Source organism: Anser anser (assembly GCF_964211835.1).
Source record: "Anser anser genome assembly, contig: HAP1_SCAFFOLD_154, whole genome shotgun sequence".
Classification (NCBI taxonomy): domain Eukaryota; kingdom Metazoa; phylum Chordata; class Aves; order Anseriformes; family Anatidae; genus Anser; species Anser anser.
In genome coordinates, this window is record NW_028154074.1 from 159,482 (window position 1) to 180,552 (window position 21,071).

General features: G+C 50.8%; 1 long non-coding RNA gene across 1 annotated transcript in view; it reads left to right on the forward strand.

Annotated features, from left to right (window-relative positions):
* Positions 1–3,070: 3,070 nt before the first annotated feature.
* The window catches only part of LOC310890853, a 34,551-nt gene continuing 16,550 nt past the window's right edge, over positions 3,071–21,071 (forward strand). Inside the window, exons 1-3 of the long non-coding RNA XR_014577334.1 lie at positions 3,071–3,690; positions 10,504–10,781; positions 17,129–17,406. This is a non-coding gene — a long non-coding RNA (uncharacterized lncRNA). The remainder of the gene's footprint in view (positions 3,691–10,503; positions 10,782–17,128; positions 17,407–21,071) is intronic.

Genomic DNA, 21,071 nt, shown 5'->3' on the forward strand with positions numbered 1-21,071 from the left:
GGGGTCTGCATCCGGGTGTGGCTGGGGCCTGCTTGTAGACTTCTGCAGCCTGTGTCTGGTGTTTGGGGGCTTTTCTGTAGTGTTTGGGGATCGCATTTTGGCTTTGGGATGTGTCTAGAGCTTCTGGGGCCTAGCTGTAGTGCTTGGGGCCTGCGTCTGGGGCTTTTCTGTAGCATTTTGGTAGCGTGTTTGTGATTTGGGGTCTGTATCCAGGGTTTTGCCTTTTTTGTAGTTTTCAGCTTTGTGTCTGTTTCTTTGTTGGTTGCCTGGGGTTTGGGGTTTGGATCATTAGTCAGTGTCATTAGCGTCGGGGGGTTGATATGAAGGGTTAGGGTTGTGGTTAGAGTTGTTAGGGTTAAAGAGAATAAGGATTTTAGGGTAAGGGGATCAAGGTTGTGGGAATAAAAATGTTTTTGCACAGAGTTACATCGTTTAGAGGGAAGGAAGGTGGTATTGATATATGCTTGCAGTGATAAGAAAGCTTAACAGACAACCTTGTAAAATGCAGACAACCAGAATCCTTTATAGCAATTGGGTGGAAATCACGGTGTAAGAAACATTACCACCTCAAAGAGGAAAACAGTCAAGAAAAAAATAAAATTGACTAGTAACAGGCCAGCAGCTGTGTATTTTCTGTGAAGCACTGGATAGATTGTGAACATGGATTACCCAGTCAATGGGGAAACTGGGGAGGGTCCTGGTCACCGAGAGGAAAAAAAAAATTATATAAACTGTGTTATGGAACTAGTAGGTGGCTTGTGGGACGCCTGCCATTGCAATCATGAATAAAAATGCTACCTCACTGAGATACTTGCCTGAGCCTATGGTATTGGTTACAGAGTGTTTCTAATAAGGTGTTAGGGTTTTAAGGTTTCAGGGCTAAGGCACTAGGGTTGGGTTTCAGGGTTAGGGTTTCCAGGGTTTAGGGTTAGGATTTTAAGGTTGTTAGGGTTGGAGTTATAAGGGTTAGGGTTTGGGGGTTAGTGTGTTAAGGTTTTAAAGTATTTTGTGGTTTTAGTGTTGATAGGGTTTTTAGGGTTAGGGTCTTAGGGTTTTAGTTATGGTCAGGTATTTAGGGTTAGGGTTTTAAGGTCTTATTTTTTTTTTTTTAAGGTTAGGGTCTCCAGCGTTAGGGCTTTGAGAATCTTTACGTTTTGGGTTAGGGTTTAGAGGGTCTTAATTTTTAGGGTTAGGGCTTTTAGGCGTAGGTCTAGTGTGGTAAATTTTATCGGGTTAGGACTGTAAGGGTTTTTAGGGTTAGGGTTTCTAGGGTTTTTTGGGGTAGGGGTTAGGGTTAGATCCGTGGGAGCCGTAGTGTTAGGGGTCAGGGTTCTTAGGGGTAAGGCCCAATATTAGGGTGGAAGGCCAAACTAAGGGGGGAGCCCCCCCCAAAATTGAAGGGTCGAAGCCCCAATTTAGGGGAAGAAACGTCAAAATTGTGGGGTCCCCCAAAATTGGGCGGAAGAGCTCTTAATATTGGGGGAAACCCAAAAAAGGAGGGTGGGGGACTCTAAAATTGGGGGGACCCCCCAAATTGGTTGTGTCCCCCCCCAAATTGGTTGTGTCCCCCCCAAATTAGGGGAGGAACCCCCAAAATTGGTTGGGCGAACCCCCAAATTGGGGGGAAGAAGACTTAAATGGAAGTGTGAAATTCCAGAATTGGATGTGGACCCCCCAGAACAGTCTTCAGGGGTTTAGTGTGGTAAATTTTATCGGGTTAGGGCTGTAAGGGTTTTTAGGGTTAGGGTTACTAGGGTTTGTTGGGGTAGGGGTTAGGGTTAGATCCGTGGTTGCCATAGCGTTAGGGGTCAAGGTTCTTAGGGGTTAGGCCTAATATTAGGGCGGAAGGCCAAAATAAGAGGGGAGGAGGCCACCCAAAATTGAAGGGTTGAAGCCCAAAGTTAGGGGAAGGAACGTCAAAATTGTGGGGTCCCCCAAAATTGAGCGGAAGAGCTCTTAATATTGGGGGAAACCCAAAAAAGGAGGGTGGGGGACTCTAAAATTGGTTGTGTCCCCCCCCAAATTGGTTGTGTCCCCGCCAATTAGGGGAGGAACCCCCAAAATTGGGTGGGCGAACCCCCATATTGGGGGGGAAGAACACTTAAATGGAAGTGTGAAATTCCAGAATTGAATGTGGACCCCCCAGAACAGTCTTCAGGGGTTTAGTGTGGTAAATTTTATCGGGTTAGGGCTGTAAGGGTTTTTAGGGTTAGGGTTTCTAGGGTTTGTTGGGGTAGGGGTTAGGGTTAGATCCGTGGTTGCCATAGGGTTAGGGGTCAAGGTTCTTAGGGGTTAGGCCTAATATTAGGGCGGAAGGCCAAAATAAGAGGGGGGGAGCCCCCCCCAAAATCGAAGGGTTGAAGCCCAAAGTTAGGGGAAGGAACGGCCAAATTGTGGGGTCCCCCAAAATTGGGCGGAAGAACTCTTTAATATTAGGGGGGAACCCAAAAAAGGAGGGTGGGGGACTCTACAATTGGGGGGGACCCCCAAAATTGGTCGGGTCCCCCCAAATTAGGGGAGGAACCCCCAAAATTGGGTGGGTGAACCCCCAAATTGGGGGGAAGAAGACTTAAATGGAAGTGTGAAATTCCAGAATTGAATGTGGACCCCCCCCAGACCTGGGGAGGAATCCCCAAACTTGGGGGGGACCCCCAAAATTGGGGTTAAAGCCCCAGATCCCGGGGAGCTAAGCCCCAAATTAAGGGAAGGAACCTCAAACATGTGGTGAGAACCCCAACATTGGGGGAAAGAACCTTAATATGAGGGTGGCAGGCCAAGAAAGGATGGTGGGGGCCTCCAAAATTGTGGGGGGCTTGGAATTGGGGGGAATCCCCAAAATGGAGGGGGAACCCCAAAAGTGGGGGGGGGGGGCGAAGCACCAAATTAGGGGAAGGAACCCCAAAATTGCGGGGAAGAACTCTGAAATGGAGAGCTGAAAACCCAAAATTGAGGGGAAACCCCCCAAAACGGCGGGAAAACCCTCCATAAACACGAAACCGGTAATGTAACAGAGCAAAAAATGGCGTCCTACGGCCAGGTGCGAGGCTCAATTTTCTGGGGAGTGCTGGGAAATGTAGTTCTTGGCCACCGGGTTTCCGGGAGTCCATATTGTTTTCCCAGAGCATGCCGGGAGATGTAGTTCTCGGACACTGGGCTTCCGGGAGGCCATGTTGGTTTCCCATCTTTGCTAGACTCCGGGTGCTCTGGCTTCACAGAGAAACCCCCAAACTGAAAAATGTACCTGCTAATATATTGGGCTCTAAATGTAGCCCTGGGTTAATTGAATAACAATCCCTGGGTAAGATTGAAGTGCAGGAGGGGTTGGCTACGGTTTTAAGAGCCGGTTTGCAGAAAAGGGATTTCCCGTTAAGAAATGGCATATACTGATTGTTCTCTTCCTTGCTCTGCCAAGACCTGAAGCACATCTTGGAAGCCAGGCAGAATCCGTGGAGCCAATGGAGTTCTCAAGCTCGACTTCAGCTTCTTCCCAGCTAGAAGAAGCAAGGACACGCCGGCTGAGTTCCACAGGCAACGCGCCCGTATCTGTAGACGAGGATTTAGAGATGCTACTTTGGGAACTCTCAGACGGCATACTGGAAGCCGAGCTCGACTTGGACCCAGGGAAGGATGAGGATGACCTCCTCCTTGAGCTTTCCAAGATGATTGATGATTGAACTGCATAGTCCTATGGTATATTAAAAAAAAAAGAAAAAAAAAAAAAAAAAGAAAACAACTCTTCTTCTTGTTGGATACCCTGAGGTGATCCTTTTTCTAACTGAGGCTTTGCAATGAGACTTAAAGCACAGTTGGAACTGGTAGAAATTGGCAGGATCTGCACTCAGTTGTCCTAAGTTTTCCTGCTGGTCAGAGTTAAGGTCTTGTGCATGGTTCCGTAACTATAGGTGGCTACCTTTGATATCAAGAGGACAAAACACTTGCTTCTTTTGGCACAGAAAGATGTCCATCGGCACGCTGTGGTGGCTGTGAATTGACGTAGTGATGGAGCGATGCTCTGAAGGCTTAAACGGAAAGCTTCTTCCTTCCGCCCCCCCTTGGCACAGCTCGATGTTGGGCACATTGTGAAGCCTGGGTGTTCTGATTTCTCGAACAGTTGATACCCAAATCCCGGAGTTACTACGTCAACTCTTGACTTTTATTTGTGTATGCCATTGTTTTGACTGTAATCTTTTCAGATGATGAAGCTGTAGGGACGGGAGGGAGCAAAATAATTATTCTAGCGTTGTGGACCAAACATGCTGCCAGGAGTGGTGGTGGTGGGGTCAGCCCACCCGGCCTTACTTTCAATTATCAGGGATGATAAAATGGTGTGAAAAGCAGCAGCTCTGCGATACGGCTACGCTACCCCCACTCCCTTCTCTTGTGCTGTACCAAAGTTCCCCCAAGCTTTGGTTGGTGCTTTTTGCTGGTGACAGTAGGACTCCAGGGCGAGTAGTCGGGACTCTCCTGCAGTAACTGGGTCAATTAAGGGTTGGTTTAAGTGCCTCCTGGTTTTTAAAATTGCTCCCCTGAGCTGCTGGCTCTGCTGCCTGCTACAGCAAATGTTCGGGTGCCATCAGCGTCGCACTTGGGCGTGGGCACTGACCCTGCGGAGGAGAGCTGAGACTCGCGTGTATTGTGTACCCTGCCGCCAGTGATCGTTTTCCCCTAGCAGATCTATTTTGAATCATTTCCCTAAATTTTAGAGGAACTTTAGGCTCTTTGTGCTATGATTTGTGAAGCTGTAGGGGCCCTCAGGCATTTGCTGCTGGCAGAGGAAAACCGCTTGTCGAATTTGTTGTAAATACTTTCTGTTTGGACAACAACGCCTGTGTGTGTGTGTGTGTGTGTGTGTGTGTGTGCGTGCTTTGACGACCCCCTGCGACGCCCCAGCTCCGCGAGGGAAGCTTTGAAGCGGCTCTGGGAAAACCTCTGCGGAAGAAACCGCTGCTAGTGACTTGCGGAAAAGGGACTCCACAATCAGTGAGATTGTAAAGTAGGTATGTTTATTCAGCGCTGGGCAGCACGGGAGGTCGTGGGCATGAAGATTGATGACTCTTCCTCGTCACCGCTAGTTGACCTCTTGTCTTTGCACAGACTCAGTTGCTCCTTGGCTCTTGTCCATCTGCAGGACCAGTTTCTCCCAGTTTCTTAAGACAGGCTCACTCTCTTATTAGGAGACTGACCTTGGTAAGGGGCCCAAGGCTTCTTGCTTTAGTTAATTGGCACAATGCACCATAGTTAGCAAAGACGCTAAGTAGCATCCTAGTTTAACGCCGTCAGCGCTCTATCTCTACTTGATAAGATTCTCCTAACTCCCTCTCACTGGAGCCCACGCAGCCCTCCGTCCTGCCGAAGGACTTCACGGGGACTTCTGCCGGCTCCGGGTGCCCGCACACAGACAGAAATGGCTTTGAGAGAAAACAATCATGAGGAGGAGAGCTCAGAGACTGCGGCCGGCTTCGGCCACCTTCCCCTCGCTTTCCCTCTCCGTGTTCAAACCGAGCACTGTTCTGCCGTCAACCTTCGCTGCCTCTGCCCGCGGCGCTGGGCTTTCGCGTGTGCCATTGCTCCTCTACATATTTTATCCTTCCTTTTGTAAGGAATGGTCCAGCAATTCGTGTCACTAAGGGATTTGAAGGGTTACCATCGAGGCCCGGGTCTAGGTGATAAGAGAACAAAGGGGTTTTTAGGGAAAAGTGCTGACTACTGCAGGGGATGTTGCTAGAGTTTCTGAAATCCGGCGCAGAGGCTCCCAAACGAGGAGGAAGGGGGAGCTGAAGGACAATTGAAGGACAAAAGCCTGAGAGGAAGACAACCAGCATTCAGCCCGAGCAAGCCCCGAGAGACCACCAGAGACTGGTACGCAGGCGCCCCTGGGAGGGGTTTCGGATTCCGGAAACCAATTCTAATAACCCTGCCTCTTCTCGAAGTAGTAATGAATATGTATTAGCCTGGGAGCATCAAAACCAGCCGCCTTACGTAACAGGTGTGCGTCCTGGGGGAGCAGAGACTCCCGGCGCACCCAGCGCTGCTTGCTTGCCTCTATTCGTTTAATAAATTGTAAACTTTGATTGTAATCCTATTTGGATTTATAACAGCCATTTATAACAGTTTTTATATTTGTATTTTATTTAAGGCTGTCTTGCCCCCCTCCCCCCCCAGCCTCGCTGCTCGCCAATAAAGCTGGCGCAGGGGCTAAGGGATTTGAAGGGCCTGCTTGTACACCTAAGGGATTTGAGGGCCTGCTTGTACACCTTTGGGGACTGCCTCTTTTGGGGGGGCGTGGGGGGGTGTTAGGAGCTGCTTGTATACTTTTTTAGGCATTCCTCTGAGAGGGGGTTGGGAGCTTCGTGTATACTGGGGGGGGAGGGCCTCCCTCGAGGTGGAAGCGGGGGGGGGTTGGAGCGTTTCTACACTGTAGGGGCCTGCCTGTACACTTTTGGGGCCTGCCTTGGAGGGGTTGGGAATTGCTTGTACACCTTTGGGGCCTGCGTCTGCGCGGGGCGGGGGGGGGTTGGGGGGTTGGAGCTGGTTTTAACCTTTCGGGCTTGCATCTGGAGGGGGTTGGGGCCTGCCTTTGGGGGGGTGGTTGTGAGCTGCTTGTATACTGTAGGGGCCTGCTTGTACACCTTTGGGGCCTGCGTCTGGGGGGGGGTGGGAGCTGCTTGTACACTGTTAGGGCCTGCCTTGGGGGAGGGGTTGGGGCATGTGCCTTGGGGGCATGGGGTTGGGAGCTGCTTCTACGCTGTAGGGGTCTGGGTCTTGGGGGGTTGGGGCTGTTTGTACACCTTTGGGGCGTGCCTCTGGGGAGGATGGGGAGTTGCTTGTACACCTTTGGGGCCTGTGTCTGGGGGGGGGTTGGGGCCTGTGCCGGGGGGGTTGGGAGCTGCTTGTACGCTCTAGGGTCCTCTGGCAGGCTTTGGGGCCTCCCTTTGAGGGGGGCAGTTGGGAGCTGGTTGTACACCTTTGGGGCCTGAGTCTGGGGTGTGGGGGCTGGGGCTGAGGCCTGGGGCCTGGGCATGCATCTGGGTGGTGGTGGTGGGGGGTCCAGTTCATGGGGGGGGTGGGTTGGGAGCTGCTTGTGGACAGTTGGGGTCTGCATCCGGGTGTGGCTGGGGCCTGCTTGTAGACTTCTGCAGCCTGTGTCTGGTGTTTGGGGGCTTTTCTGTAGTGTTTGGGGATCGCATTTTGGCTTTGGGATGTGTCTAGAGCTTCTGGGGCCTAGCTGTAGTGCTTGGGGCCTGCGTCTGGGGCTTTTCTGTAGCATTTTGGTAGCGTGTTTGTGATTTGGGGTCTGTATCCAGGGTTTTGCCTTTTTTGTAGTTTTCAGCTTTGTGTCTGTTTCTTTGTTGGTTGCCTGGGGTTTGGGGTTTGGATCATTAGTCAGTGTCATTAGCGTCGGGGGGTTGATATGAAGGGTTAGGGTTGTGGTTAGAGTTGTTAGGGTTAAAGAGAATAAGGATTTTAGGGTAAGGGGATCAAGGTTGTGGGAATAAAAATGTTTTTGCACAGAGTTACATCGTTTAGAGGGAAGGAAGGTGGTATTGATATATGCTTGCAGTGATAAGAAAGCTTAACAGACAACCTTGTAAAATGCAGACAACCAGAATCCTTTATAGCAATTGGGTGGAAATCACGGTGTAAGAAACATTACCACCTCAAAGAGGAAAACAGTCAAGAAAAAAATAAAATTGACTAGTAACAGGCCAGCAGCTGTGTATTTTCTGTGAAGCACTGGATAGATTGTGAACATGGATTACCCAGTCAATGGGGAAACTGGGGAGGGTCCTGGTCACCGAGAGGAAAAAAAAAATTATATAAACTGTGTTATGGAACTAGTAGGTGGCTTGTGGGACGCCTGCCATTGCAATCATGAATAAAAATGCTACCTCACTGAGATACTTGCCTGAGCCTATGGTATTGGTTACAGAGTGTTTCTAATAAGGTGTTAGGGTTTTAAGGTTTCAGGGCTAAGGCACTAGGGTTGGGTTTCAGGGTTAGGGTTTCCAGGGTTTAGGGTTAGGATTTTAAGGTTGTTAGGGTTGGAGTTATAAGGGTTAGGGTTTGGGGGTTAGTGTGTTAAGGTTTTAAAGTATTTTGTGGTTTTAGTGTTGATAGGGTTTTTAGGGTTAGGGTCTTAGGGTTTTAGTTATGGTCAGGTATTTAGGGTTAGGGTTTTAAGGTCTTATTTTTTTTTTTTTAAGGTTAGGGTCTCCAGCGTTAGGGCTTTGAGAATCTTTACGTTTTGGGTTAGGGTTTAGAGGGTCTTAATTTTTAGGGTTAGGGCTTTTAGGCGTAGGTCTAGTGTGGTAAATTTTATCGGGTTAGGACTGTAAGGGTTTTTAGGGTTAGGGTTTCTAGGGTTTTTTGGGGTAGGGGTTAGGGTTAGATCCGTGGGAGCCGTAGTGTTAGGGGTCAGGGTTCTTAGGGGTAAGGCCCAATATTAGGGTGGAAGGCCAAACTAAGGGGGGAGCCCCCCCCAAAATTGAAGGGTCGAAGCCCCAATTTAGGGGAAGAAACGTCAAAATTGTGGGGTCCCCCAAAATTGGGCGGAAGAGCTCTTAATATTGGGGGAAACCCAAAAAAGGAGGGTGGGGGACTCTAAAATTGGGGGGACCCCCCAAATTGGTTGTGTCCCCCCCCAAATTGGTTGTGTCCCCCCCAAATTAGGGGAGGAACCCCCAAAATTGGTTGGGCGAACCCCCAAATTGGGGGGAAGAAGACTTAAATGGAAGTGTGAAATTCCAGAATTGGATGTGGACCCCCCAGAAGAGTCTTCAGGGGTTTAGTGTGGTAAATTTTATCGGGTTAGGGCTGTAAGGGTTTTTAGGGTTAGGGTTACTAGGGTTTGTTGGGGTAGGGGTTAGGGTTAGATCCGTGGTTGCCATAGCGTTAGGGGTCAAGGTTCTTAGGGGTTAGGCCTAATATTAGGGCGGAAGGCCAAAATAAGAGGGGAGGAGGCCACCCAAAATTGAAGGGTTGAAGCCCAAAGTTAGGGGAAGGAACGTCAAAATTGTGGGGTCCCCCAAAATTGAGCGGAAGAGCTCTTAATATTGGGGGAAACCCAAAAAAGGAGGGTGGGGGACTCTAAAATTGGTTGTGTCCCCCCCCAAATTGGTTGTGTCCCCGCCAATTAGGGGAGGAACCCCCAAAATTGGGTGGGCGAACCCCCATATTGGGGGGGAAGAACACTTAAATGGAAGTGTGAAATTCCAGAATTGAATGTGGACCCCCCAGAACAGTCTTCAGGGGTTTAGTGTGGTAAATTTTATTGGGTTAGGGCTGTAAGGGTTTTTAGGGTTAGGGTTTCTAGGGTTTGTTGGGGTAGGGGTTAGGGTTAGATCCGTGGTTGCCATAGGGTTAGGGGTCAAGGTTCTTAGGGGTTAGGCCTAATATTAGGGCGGAAGGCCAAAATAAGAGGGGGGGAGCCCCCCCCAAAATCGAAGGGTTGAAGCCCAAAGTTAGGGGAAGGAACGGCCAAATTGTGGGGTCCCCCAAAATTGGGCGGAAGAACTCTTTAATATTAGGGGGGAACCCAAAAAAGGAGGGTGGGGAACTCTACAATTGGGGGGGACCCCCAAAATTGGTCGGGTCCCCCCAAATTAGGGGAGGAACCCCCAAAATTGGGTGGGTGAACCCCCAAATTGGGGGGAAGAAGACTTAAATGGAAGTGTGAAATTCCAGAATTGAATGTGGACCCCCCCCAGACCTGGGGAGGAATCCCCAAACTTGGGGGGGACCCCCAAAATTGGGGTTAAAGCCCCAGATCCCGGGGAGCTAAGCCCCAAATTAAGGGAAGGAACCTCAAACATGTGGTGAGAACCCCAACATTGGGGGAAAGAACCTTAATATGAGGGTGGCAGGCCAAGAAAGGATGGTGGGGGCCTCCAAAATTGTGGGGGGCTTGGAATTGGGGGGAATCCCCAAAATGGAGGGGGAACCCCAAAAGTGGGGGGGGGGGGCGAAGCACCAAATTAGGGGAAGGAACCCCAAAATTGCGGGGAAGAACTCTGAAATGGAGAGCTGAAAACCCAAAATTGAGGGGAAACCCCCCAAAACGGCGGGAAAACCCTCCATAAACACGAAACCGGTAATGTAACAGAGCAAAAAATGGCGTCCTACGGCCAGGTGCGAGGCTCAATTTTCTGGGGAGTGCTGGGAAATGTAGTTCTTGGCCACCGGGTTTCCGGGAGTCCATATTGTTTTCCCAGAGCATGCCGGGAGATGTAGTTCTCGGACACTGGGCTTCCGGGAGGCCATGTTGGTTTCCCATCTTTGCTAGACTCCGGGTGCTCTGGCTTCACAGAGAAACCCCCAAACTGAAAAATGTACCTGCTAATATATTGGGCTCTAAATGTAGCCCTGGGTTAATTGAATAACAATCCCTGGGTAAGATTGAAGTGCAGGAGGGGTTGGCTACGGTTTTAAGAGCCGGTTTGCAGAAAAGGGATTTCCCGTTAAGAAATGGCATATACTGATTGTTCTCTTCCTTGCTCTGCCAAGACCTGAAGCACATCTTGGAAGCCAGGCAGAATCCGTGGAGCCAATGGAGTTCTCAAGCTCGACTTCAGCTTCTTCCCAGCTAGAAGAAGCAAGGACACGCCGGCTGAGTTCCACAGGCAACGCGCCCGTATCTGTAGACGAGGATTTAGAGATGCTACTTTGGGAACTCTCAGACGGCATACTGGAAGCCGAGCTCGACTTGGACCCAGGGAAGGATGAGGATGACCTCCTCCTTGAGCTTTCCAAGATGATTGATGATTGAACTGCATAGTCCTATGGTATATTAAAAAAAAAAGAAAAAAAAAAAAAAAAAGAAAACAACTCTTCTTCTTGTTGGATACCCTGAGGTGATCCTTTTTCTAACTGAGGCTTTGCAATGAGACTTAAAGCACAGTTGGAACTGGTAGAAATTGGCAGGATCTGCACTCAGTTGTCCTAAGTTTTCCTGCTGGTCAGAGTTAAGGTCTTGTGCATGGTTCCGTAACTATAGGTGGCTACCTTTGATATCAAGAGGACAAAACACTTGCTTCTTTTGGCACAGAAAGATGTCCATCGGCACGCTGTGGTGGCTGTGAATTGACGTAGTGATGGAGCGATGCTCTGAAGGCTTAAACGGAAAGCTTCTTCCTTCCGCCCCCCCTTGGCACAGCTCGATGTTGGGCACATTGTGAAGCCTGGGTGTTCTGATTTCTCGAACAGTTGATACCCAAATCCCGGAGTTACTACGTCAACTCTTGACTTTTATTTGTGTATGCCATTGTTTTGACTGTAATCTTTTCAGATGATGAAGCTGTAGGGACGGGAGGGAGCAAAATAATTATTCTAGCGTTGTGGACCAAACATGCTGCCAGGAGTGGTGGTGGTGGGGTCAGCCCACCCGGCCTTACTTTCAATTATCAGGGATGATAAAATGGTGTGAAAAGCAGCAGCTCTGCGATACGGCTACGCTACCCCCACTCCCTTCTCTTGTGCTGTACCAAAGTTCCCCCAAGCTTTGGTTGGTGCTTTTTGCTGGTGACAGTAGGACTCCAGGGCGAGTAGTCGGGACTCTCCTGCAGTAACTGGGTCAATTAAGGGTTGGTTTAAGTGCCTCCTGGTTTTTAAAATTGCTCCCCTGAGCTGCTGGCTCTGCTGCCTGCTACAGCAAATGTTCGGGTGCCATCAGCGTCGCACTTGGGCGTGGGCACTGACCCTGCGGAGGAGAGCTGAGACTCGCGTGTATTGTGTACCCTGCCGCCAGTGATCGTTTTCCCCTAGCAGATCTATTTTGAATCATTTCCCTAAATTTTAGAGGAACTTTAGGCTCTTTGTGCTATGATTTGTGAAGCTGTAGGGGCCCTCAGGCATTTGCTGCTGGCAGAGGAAAACCGCTTGTCGAATTTGTTGTAAATACTTTCTGTTTGGACAACAACGCCTGTGTGTGTGTGTGTGTGTGTGTGTGTGTGTGCGTGCTTTGACGACCCCCTGCGACGCCCCAGCTCCGCGAGGGAAGCTTTGAAGCGGCTCTGGGAAAACCTCTGCGGAAGAAACCGCTGCTAGTGACTTGCGGAAAAGGGACTCCACAATCAGTGAGATTGTAAAGTAGGTATGTTTATTCAGCGCTGGGCAGCACGGGAGGTCGTGGGCATGAAGATTGATGACTCTTCCTCGTCACCGCTAGTTGACCTCTTGTCTTTGCACAGACTCAGTTGCTCCTTGGCTCTTGTCCATCTGCAGGACCAGTTTCTCCCAGTTTCTTAAGACAGGCTCACTCTCTTATTAGGAGACTGACCTTGGTAAGGGGCCCAAGGCTTCTTGCTTTAGTTAATTGGCACAATGCACCATAGTTAGCAAAGACGCTAAGTAGCATCCTAGTTTAACGCCGTCAGCGCTCTATCTCTACTTGATAAGATTCTCCTAACTCCCTCTCACTGGAGCCCACGCAGCCCTCCGTCCTGCCGAAGGACTTCACGGGGACTTCTGCCGGCTCCGGGTGCCCGCACACAGACAGAAATGGCTTTGAGAGAAAACAATCATGAGGAGGAGAGCTCAGAGACTGCGGCCGGCTTCGGCCACCTTCCCCTCGCTTTCCCTCTCCGTGTTCAAACCGAGCACTGTTCTGCCGTCAACCTTCGCTGCCTCTGCCCGCGGCGCTGGGCTTTCGCGTGTGCCATTGCTCCTCTACATATTTTATCCTTCCTTTTGTAAGGAATGGTCCAGCAATTCGTGTCACTAAGGGATTTGAAGGGTTACCATCGAGGCCCGGGTCTAGGTGATAAGAGAACAAAGGGGTTTTTAGGGAAAAGTGCTGACTACTGCAGGGGATGTTGCTAGAGTTTCTGAAATCCGGCGCAGAGGCTCCCAAACGAGGAGGAAGGGGGAGCTGAAGGACAATTGAAGGACAAAAGCCTGAGAGGAAGACAACCAGCATTCAGCCCGAGCAAGCCCCGAGAGACCACCAGAGACTGGTACGCAGGCGCCCCTGGGAGGGGTTTCGGATTCCGGAAACCAATTCTAATAACCCTGCCTCTTCTCGAAGTAGTAATGAATATGTATTAGCCTGGGAGCATCAAAACCAGCCGCCTTACGTAACAGGTGTGCGTCCTGGGGGAGCAGAGACTCCCGGCGCACCCAGCGCTGCTTGCTTGCCTCTATTCGTTTAATAAATTGTAAACTTTGATTGTAATCCTATTTGGATTTATAACAGCCATTTATAACAGTTTTTATATTTGTATTTTATTTAAGGCTGTCTTGCCCCCCTCCCCCCCCAGCCTCGCTGCTCGCCAATAAAGCTGGCGCAGGGGCTAAGGGATTTGAAGGGCCTGCTTGTACACCTAAGGGATTTGAGGGCCTGCTTGTACACCTTTGGGGACTGCCTCTTTTGGGGGGGCGTGGGGGGGTGTTAGGAGCTGCTTGTATACTTTTTTAGGCATTCCTCTGAGAGGGGGTTGGGAGCTTCGTGTATACTGGGGGGGGAGGGCCTCCCTCGAGGTGGAAGCGGGGGGGGGTTGGAGCGTTTCTACACTGTAGGGGCCTGCCTGTACACTTTTGGGGCCTGCCTTGGAGGGGTTGGGAATTGCTTGTACACCTTTGGGGCCTGCGTCTGCGCGGGGCGGGGGGGGGTTGGGGGGTTGGAGCTGGTTTTAACCTTTCGGGCTTGCATCTGGAGGGGGTTGGGGCCTGCCTTTGGGGGGGTGGTTGTGAGCTGCTTGTATACTGTAGGGGCCTGCTTGTACACCTTTGGGGCCTGCGTCTGGGGGGGGGTGGGAGCTGCTTGTACACTGTTAGGGCCTGCCTTGGGGGAGGGGTTGGGGCATGTGCCTTGGGGGCATGGGGTTGGGAGCTGCTTCTACGCTGTAGGGGTCTGGGTCTTGGGGGGTTGGGGCTGTTTGTACACCTTTGGGGCGTGCCTCTGGGGAGGATGGGGAGTTGCTTGTACACCTTTGGGGCCTGTGTCTGGGGGGGGGTTGGGGCCTGTGCCGGGGGGGTTGGGAGCTGCTTGTACGCTCTAGGGTCCTCTGGCAGGCTTTGGGGCCTCCCTTTGAGGGGGGCAGTTGGGAGCTGGTTGTACACCTTTGGGGCCTGAGTCTGGGGTGTGGGGGCTGGGGCTGAGGCCTGGGGCCTGGGGCATGCATCTGGGTGGTGGTGGGGGGGGGTCCAGTTCATGGGGGGGGTGGGTTGGGAGCTGCTTGTGGACAGTTGGGGTCTGCATCCGGGTGTGGCTGGGGCCTGCTTGTAGACTTCTGCAGCCTGTGTCTGGTGTTTGGGGGCTTTTCTGTAGTGTTTGGGGATCGCATTTTGGCTTTGGGATGTGTCTAGAGCTTCTGGGGCCTAGCTGTAGTTCTTGGGGCCTGCGTCTGGGGCTTTTCTGTAGCATTTTGGTAGCGTGTTTGTGATTTGGGGTCTGTATCCAGGGTTTTGCCTTTTTTGTAGTTTTCAGCTTTGTGTCTGTTTCTTTGTTGGTTGCCTGGGGTTTGGGGTTTGGATCATTAGTCAGTGTCATTAGCGTCAGGGGGTTGATATGAAGGGTTAGGGTTGTGGTTAGAGTTGTTAGGGTTAAAGAGAATAAGGATTTTAGGGTAAGGGGATCAAGGTTGTGGGAATAAAAATGTTTTTGCACAGAGTTACATCGTTTAGAGGGAAGGAAGGTGGTATTGATATATGCTTGCAGTGATAAGAAAGCTTAACAGACAACCTTGTAAAATGCAGACAACCAGAATCCTTTATAGCAATTGGGTGGAAATCACGGTGTAAGAAACATTACCACCTCAAAGAGGAAAACAGTCAAGAAAAAAATAAAATTGACTAGTAACAGGCCAGCAGCTGTGTATTTTCTGTGAAGCACTGGATAGATTGTGAACATGGATTACCCAGTCAATGGGGAAACTGGGGAGGGTCCTGGTCACCGAGAGGAAAAAAAAAATTATATAAACTGTGTTATGGAACTAGTAGGTGGCTTGTGGGACGCCTGCCATTGCAATCGTGAATAAAAATGCTACCTCACTGAGATACTTGCCTGAGCCTATGGTATTGGTTACAGAGTGTTTCTAATAAGGTGTTAGGGTTTTAAGGTTTCAGGGCTAAGGCACTAGGGTTGGGTTTCAGGGTTAGGGTTTCCAGGGTTTAGGGTTAGGATTTTAAGGTTGTTAGGGTTGGAGTTATAAGGGTTAGGGTTTGGGGGTTAGTGTGTTAAGGTTTTAAAGTATTTTGTGGTTTTAGTGTTGATAGGGTTTTTAGGGTTAGGGTCTTAGGGTTTTAGTTATGGTCAGGTATTTAGGGTTAGGGTTTTAAGGTCTTATTTTTTTTTTTTAAGGTTAGGGTCTCCAGCGTTAGGGCTTTGAGAATCTTTACGTTTTGGGTTAGGGTTTAGAGGGTCTTAATTTTTAGGGTTAGGGCTTTTAGGCGTAGGTCTAGTGCGGTAAATTTTATCGGGTTAGGACTGTAAGGGTTTTTAGGGTTAGGGTTTCTAGGGTTTTTTGGGGTAGGGGTTAGGGTTAGATCCGTGGGAGCCGTAGTGTTAGGGGTCAGGGTTCTTAGGGGTAAGGCCCAATATTAGGGTGGAAGGCCAAACTAAGGGGGGAGCCCCCCCCAAAATTGAAGGGTCGAAGCCCCAATTTAGGGGAAGAAACGTCAAAATTGTGGGGTCCCCCAAAATTGGGCGGAAGAGCTCTTAATATTGGGGGAAACCCAAAAAAGGAGGGTGGGGGACTCTAAAATTGGGGGGACCCCCCAAATTGGTTGTGTCCCCCCCCAGATTGGTTGTGTCCCCCCCAAATTAGGGGAGGAACCCCCAAAATTGGTTGGGCGAACCCCCAAATTGGGGGGAAGAAGACTTAAATGGAAGTGTGAAATTCCAGAATTGGATGTGGACCCCCCAAAACAGTCTTCAGGGGTTTAGTGTGGTAAATTTTATTGGGTTAGGGCTGTAAGGGTTTTTAGGGTTAGGGTTTCTAGGGTTTGTTGGGGTAGGGGTTAGGGTTAGATCCGTGGTTGCCATAGCGTTAGGGGTCAAGGTTCTTAGGGGTTAGGCCTAATATTAGGGCGAAAGGCCAAAATAAGAGGGGGGGAGCCCCCCCCAAAATCGAAGGGTTGAAGCCCAAAGTTAGGGGAAGGAACGGCCAAATTGTGGGGTCCCCCAAAATTGGGCGGAAGAACTCTTTAATATTAGGGGGGAACCCAAAAAAGGAGGGTGGGGGACTCTACAATTGGGGGGGACCCCCAAAATTGGTCGGGTCCCCCCAAATTAGGGGAGGAACCCCCAAAATTGGGTGGGTGAACCCCCAAATTGGGGGGAAGAAGACTTAAATGGAAGTGTGAAATTCCAGAATTGAATGTGGACCCCCCCCAGACCTGGGGAGGAATCCCCAAACTTGTGGGGGACCCCCAAAATTGGGGTTAAAGCCCCAGATCCTGGGGAGCTAAGCCCCAAATTAAGGGAAGGAACCTCAAACATGTGGTGAGAACCCCAACATTGGGGGAAAGAACCTTAATATTAGGGTGGCAGGCCAAGAAAGGATGGTGGGGGCCTCCAAAATTGTGGGGGGCTTGGAATTGGGGGGAATCCCCAAAATGGAGGGGGAACCCCAAAAGTGGGGGGGGGGGGGGCGAAGCACCAAATTAGGGGAAGGAACCCCAAAATTGCGGGGAAGAACTCTGAAATGGAGAGCTGAAAACCCAAAATTGAGGGGAAACCCCCCAAAACGGCGGGAAAACCCTCCATAAACACGAAACCGGTAATGTAACAGAGCAAAAAATGGCGTCCTACGGCCAGGTGCGAGGCTCAATTTTCTGGGGAGTGCTGGGAAATGTAGTTCTTGGCCACCGGGTTTCCGGGAGTCCATATTGTTTTCCCAGAGCATGCCGGGAGATGTAGTTCTCGGACACTGGGCTTCCGGGAGGCCATGTTGGTTTCCCATCTTTGCTAGACTCCGGGTGCTCTGGCTTCACAGAGAAACCCCCAAACTGAAAAATGTACCTGCTAATATATTGGGCTCTAAATGTAGCCCTGGGTTAATTGAATAACAATCCCTGGGTAAGATTGAAGTGCAGGAGGGGTTGGCTACGGTTTTAAGAGCCGGTTTGCAGAAAAGGGATTTCCCGTTAAGAAATGGCATATACTGATTGTTCTCTTCCTTGCTCTGCCAAGACCTGAAGCACATCTTGGAAGCCAGGCAGAATCCGTGGAGCCAATGGAGTTCTCAAGCTCGACTTCAGCTTCTTCCCAGCTAGAAGAAGCAAGGACACGCCGGCTGAGTTCCACAGGCAACGCGCCCGTATCTGTAGACGAGGATTTAGAGATGCTACTTTGGGAACTCTCAGACGGCATACTGGAAGCCGAGCTCGACTTGGACCCAGGGAAGGATGAGGATGACCTCCTCCTTGAGCTTTCCAAGATGATTGATGATTGAACTGCATAGTCCTATGGTATATTAAAAAAAAAAAAAAAAAAAAAAAAAAAGAAAACAACTCTTCTTCTTGTTGGATACCCTGAGGTGATCCTTTTTCTAACTGAGGCTTTGCAATGAGACTTAAAGCACAGTTGGAACTGGTAGAAATTGGCAGGATCTGCACTCAGTTGTCCTAAGTTTTCCTGCTGGTCAGAGTTAAGGTCTTGTGCATGGTTCCGTAACTATAGGTGGCTACCTTTGATATCAAGAGGACAAAACACTTGCTTCTTTTGGCACAGAAAGATGTCCATCGGCACGCTGTGGTGGCTGTGAATTGACGTAGTGATGGAGCGATGCTCTGAAGGCTTAAACGGAAAGCTTCTTCCTTCCGCCCCCCCTTGGCACAGCTCGATGTTGGGCACATTGTGAAGCCTGGGTGTTCTGATTTCTCGAACAGTTGATACCCAAATCCCGGAGTTACTACGTCAACTCTTGACTTTTATTTGTGTATGCCATTGTTTTGACTGTAATCTTTTCAGATGATGAAGCTGTAGGGACGGGAGGGAGCAAAATAATTATTCTAGCGTTGTGGACCAAACATGCTGCCAGGAGTGGTGGTGGTGGGGTCAGCCCACCCGGCCTTACTTTCAATTATCAGGGATGATAAAATGGTGTGAAAAGCAGCAGCTCTGCGATACGGCTACGCTACCCCCACTCCCTTCTCTTGTGCTGTACCAAAGTTCCCCCAAGCTTTGGTTGGTGCTTTTTGCTGGTGACAGTAGGACTCCAGGGCGAGTAGTCGGGACTCTCCTGCAGTAACTGGGTCAATTAAGGGTTGGTTTAAGTGCCTCCTGGTTTTTAAAATTGCTCCCCTGAGCTGCTGGCTCTGCTGCCTGCTACAGCAAATGTTCGGGTGCCATCAGCGTCGCACTTGGGCGTGGGCACTGACCCTGCGGAGGAGAGCTGAGACTCGCGTGTATTGTGTACCCTGCCGCCAGTGATCGTTTTCCCCTAGCAGATCTATTTTGAATCATTTCCCTAAATTTTAGAGGAACTTTAGGCTCTTTGTGCTATGATTTGTGAAGCTGTAGGGGCCCTCAGGCATTTGCTGCTGGCAGAGGAAAACCGCTTGTCGAATTTCTTGTAAATACTTTCTGTTTGGACAACAACGCCTGTGTGTGTGTGTGTGTGTGTGTGTGTGTGCGTGCTTTGACGACCCCCTGCGACGCCCCAGCTCTGCGAGGGAAGCTTTGAAGCGGCTCTGGGAAAACCTCTGCGGAAGAAACCGCTGCTAGTGACTTGCGGAAAAGGGACTCCACAATCAGTGAGATTGTAAAGTAGGTATGTTTATTCAGCGCTGGGCAGCACGGGAAGTCGTGGGCATGAAGATTGATGACTCTTCCTCGTCACCGCTAGTTGACCTCTTGTCTTTGCACAGACTCAGTTGCTCCTTGGCTCTTGTCCATCTGCAGGACCAGTTTCTCCCAGTTTCTTAAGACAGGCTCACTCTCTTATTAGGAGACTGACCTTGGTAAGGGGCCCAAGGCTTCTTGCTTTAGTTAATTGGCACAATGCACCATAGTTAGCAAAGACGCTAAGTAGCATCCTAGTTTAACGCCGTCAGCGCTCTATCTCTACTTGATAAGATTCTCCTAACTCCCTCTCACTGGAGCCCACGCAGCCCTCCGTCCTGCCGAAGGACTTCACGGGGACTTCTGCCGGCTCCGGGTGCCCGCACACAGACAGAAATGGCTTTGAGAGAAAACAATCATGAGGAGGAGAGCTCAGAGACTGCGGCCGGCTTCGGCCACCTTCCCCTCGCTTTCCCTCTCCGTGTTCAAACCGAGCACTGTTCTGCCGTCAACCTTCGCTGCCTCTGCCCGCGGCGCTGGGCTTTCGCGTGTGCCATTGCTCCTCTACATATTTTATCCTTCCTTTTGTAAGGAATGGTCCAGCAATTCGTGTCACTAAGGGATTTGAAGGGTTACCATCGAGGCCCGGGTCTAGGTGATAAGAGAACAAAGGGGATTTTAGGGAAAAGTGCTGACTACTGCAGGGGATGTTGCTAGAGTTTCTGAAATCCGGCGCAGAGGCTCCCAAACGAGGAGGAAGGGGGAGCTGAAGGACAATTGAAGGACAAAAGCCTGAGAGGAAGACAACCAGCATTCAGCCCGAGCAAGCCCCGAGAGACCACCAGAGACTGGTACGCAGGCGCCCCTGGGAGGGGTTTCGGATTCCGGAAACCAATTCTAATAACCCTGCCTCTTCTCGAAGTAGTAATGAATATGTATTAGCCTGGGAGCATCAAAACCAGCCGCCTTACGTAACAGGTGTGCGTCCTGGGGGAGCAGAGACTCCCGGCGCACCCAGCGCTGCTTGCTTGCCTCTATTCGTTTAATAAATTGTAAACTTTGATTGTAATCCTATTTGGATTTATAACAGCCATTTATAACAGTTTTTATATTTGTATTTTATTTAAGGCTGTCTTGCCCCCCTCCCCCCCCAGCCTCGCTGCTCGCCAATAAAGCTGGCGCAGGGGCTAAGGGATTTGAAGGGCCTGCTTGTACACCTAAGGGATTTGAGGGCCTGCTTGTACACCTTTGGGGACTGCCTCTTTTGGGGGGGCGTGGGGGGGTGTTAGGAGCTGCTTGTATACTTTTTTAGGCATTCCTCTGAGAGGGGGTTGGGAGCTTCGTGTATACTGGGGGGGGAGGGCCTCCCTCGAGGTGGAAGCGGGGGGGGGTTGGAGCGTTTCTACACTGTAAGGGCCTGCCTGTACACTTTTGGGGCCTGCCTTGGAGGGGTTGGGAATTGCTTGTACACCTTTGGGGCCTGCGTCTGCGCGGGGCGGGGGGGGGTTGGGGGGTTGGAGCTGGTTTTAACCTTTCGGGCTTGCATCTGGAGGGGGTTGGGGCCTGCCTTTGGGGGGGTGGTTGTGAGCTGCTTGTATACTGTAGGGGCCTGCTTGTACACCTTTGGGGCCTGCGTCTGGGGGGGGGTGGGAGCTGCTTGTACACTGTTAGGGCCTGCCTTGGGGGAGGGGTTGGGGCATGTGCCTTGGGGGCATGGGGTTGGGAGCTGCTTCTACGCTGTAGGGGTCTGGGTCTTGGGGGGTTGGGGCTGTTTGTACACCTTTGGGGCGTGCCTCTGGGGAGGATGGGGAGTTGCTTGTACAACTTTGGGGCCTGTGTCTGGGGGGGGGTTGGGGCCTGTGCCGGGGGGGTTGGGAGCTGCTTGTACGCTCTAGGGTCCTCTGGCAGGCTTTGGGGCCTCCCTTTGAGGGGGGCAGTTGGGAGCTGGTTGTACACCTTTGGGGCCTGAGTCTGGGGTGTGGGGGCTGGGGCTGAGGCCTGGGGCCTGGGGCATGCATCTGGGTGGTGGTGGGGGGGGGTCCAGTTCATGGGGGGGGTGGGTTGGGAGCTGCTTGTGGACAGTTGGGGTCTGCATCCGGGTGTGGCTGGGGCCTGCTTGTAGACTTCTGCAGCCTGTGTCTGGTGTTTGGGGGCTTTTCTGTAGTGTTTGGGGATCGCATTTTGGCTTTGGGATGTGTCTAGAGCTTCTGGGGCCTAGCTGTAGTTCTTGGGGCCTGCGTCTGGGGCTTTTCTGTAGCATTTTGGTAGCGTGTTTGTGATTTGGGGTCTGTATCCAGGGTTTTGCCTTTTTTGTAGTTTTCAGCTTTGTGTCTGTTTCTTTGTTGGTTGC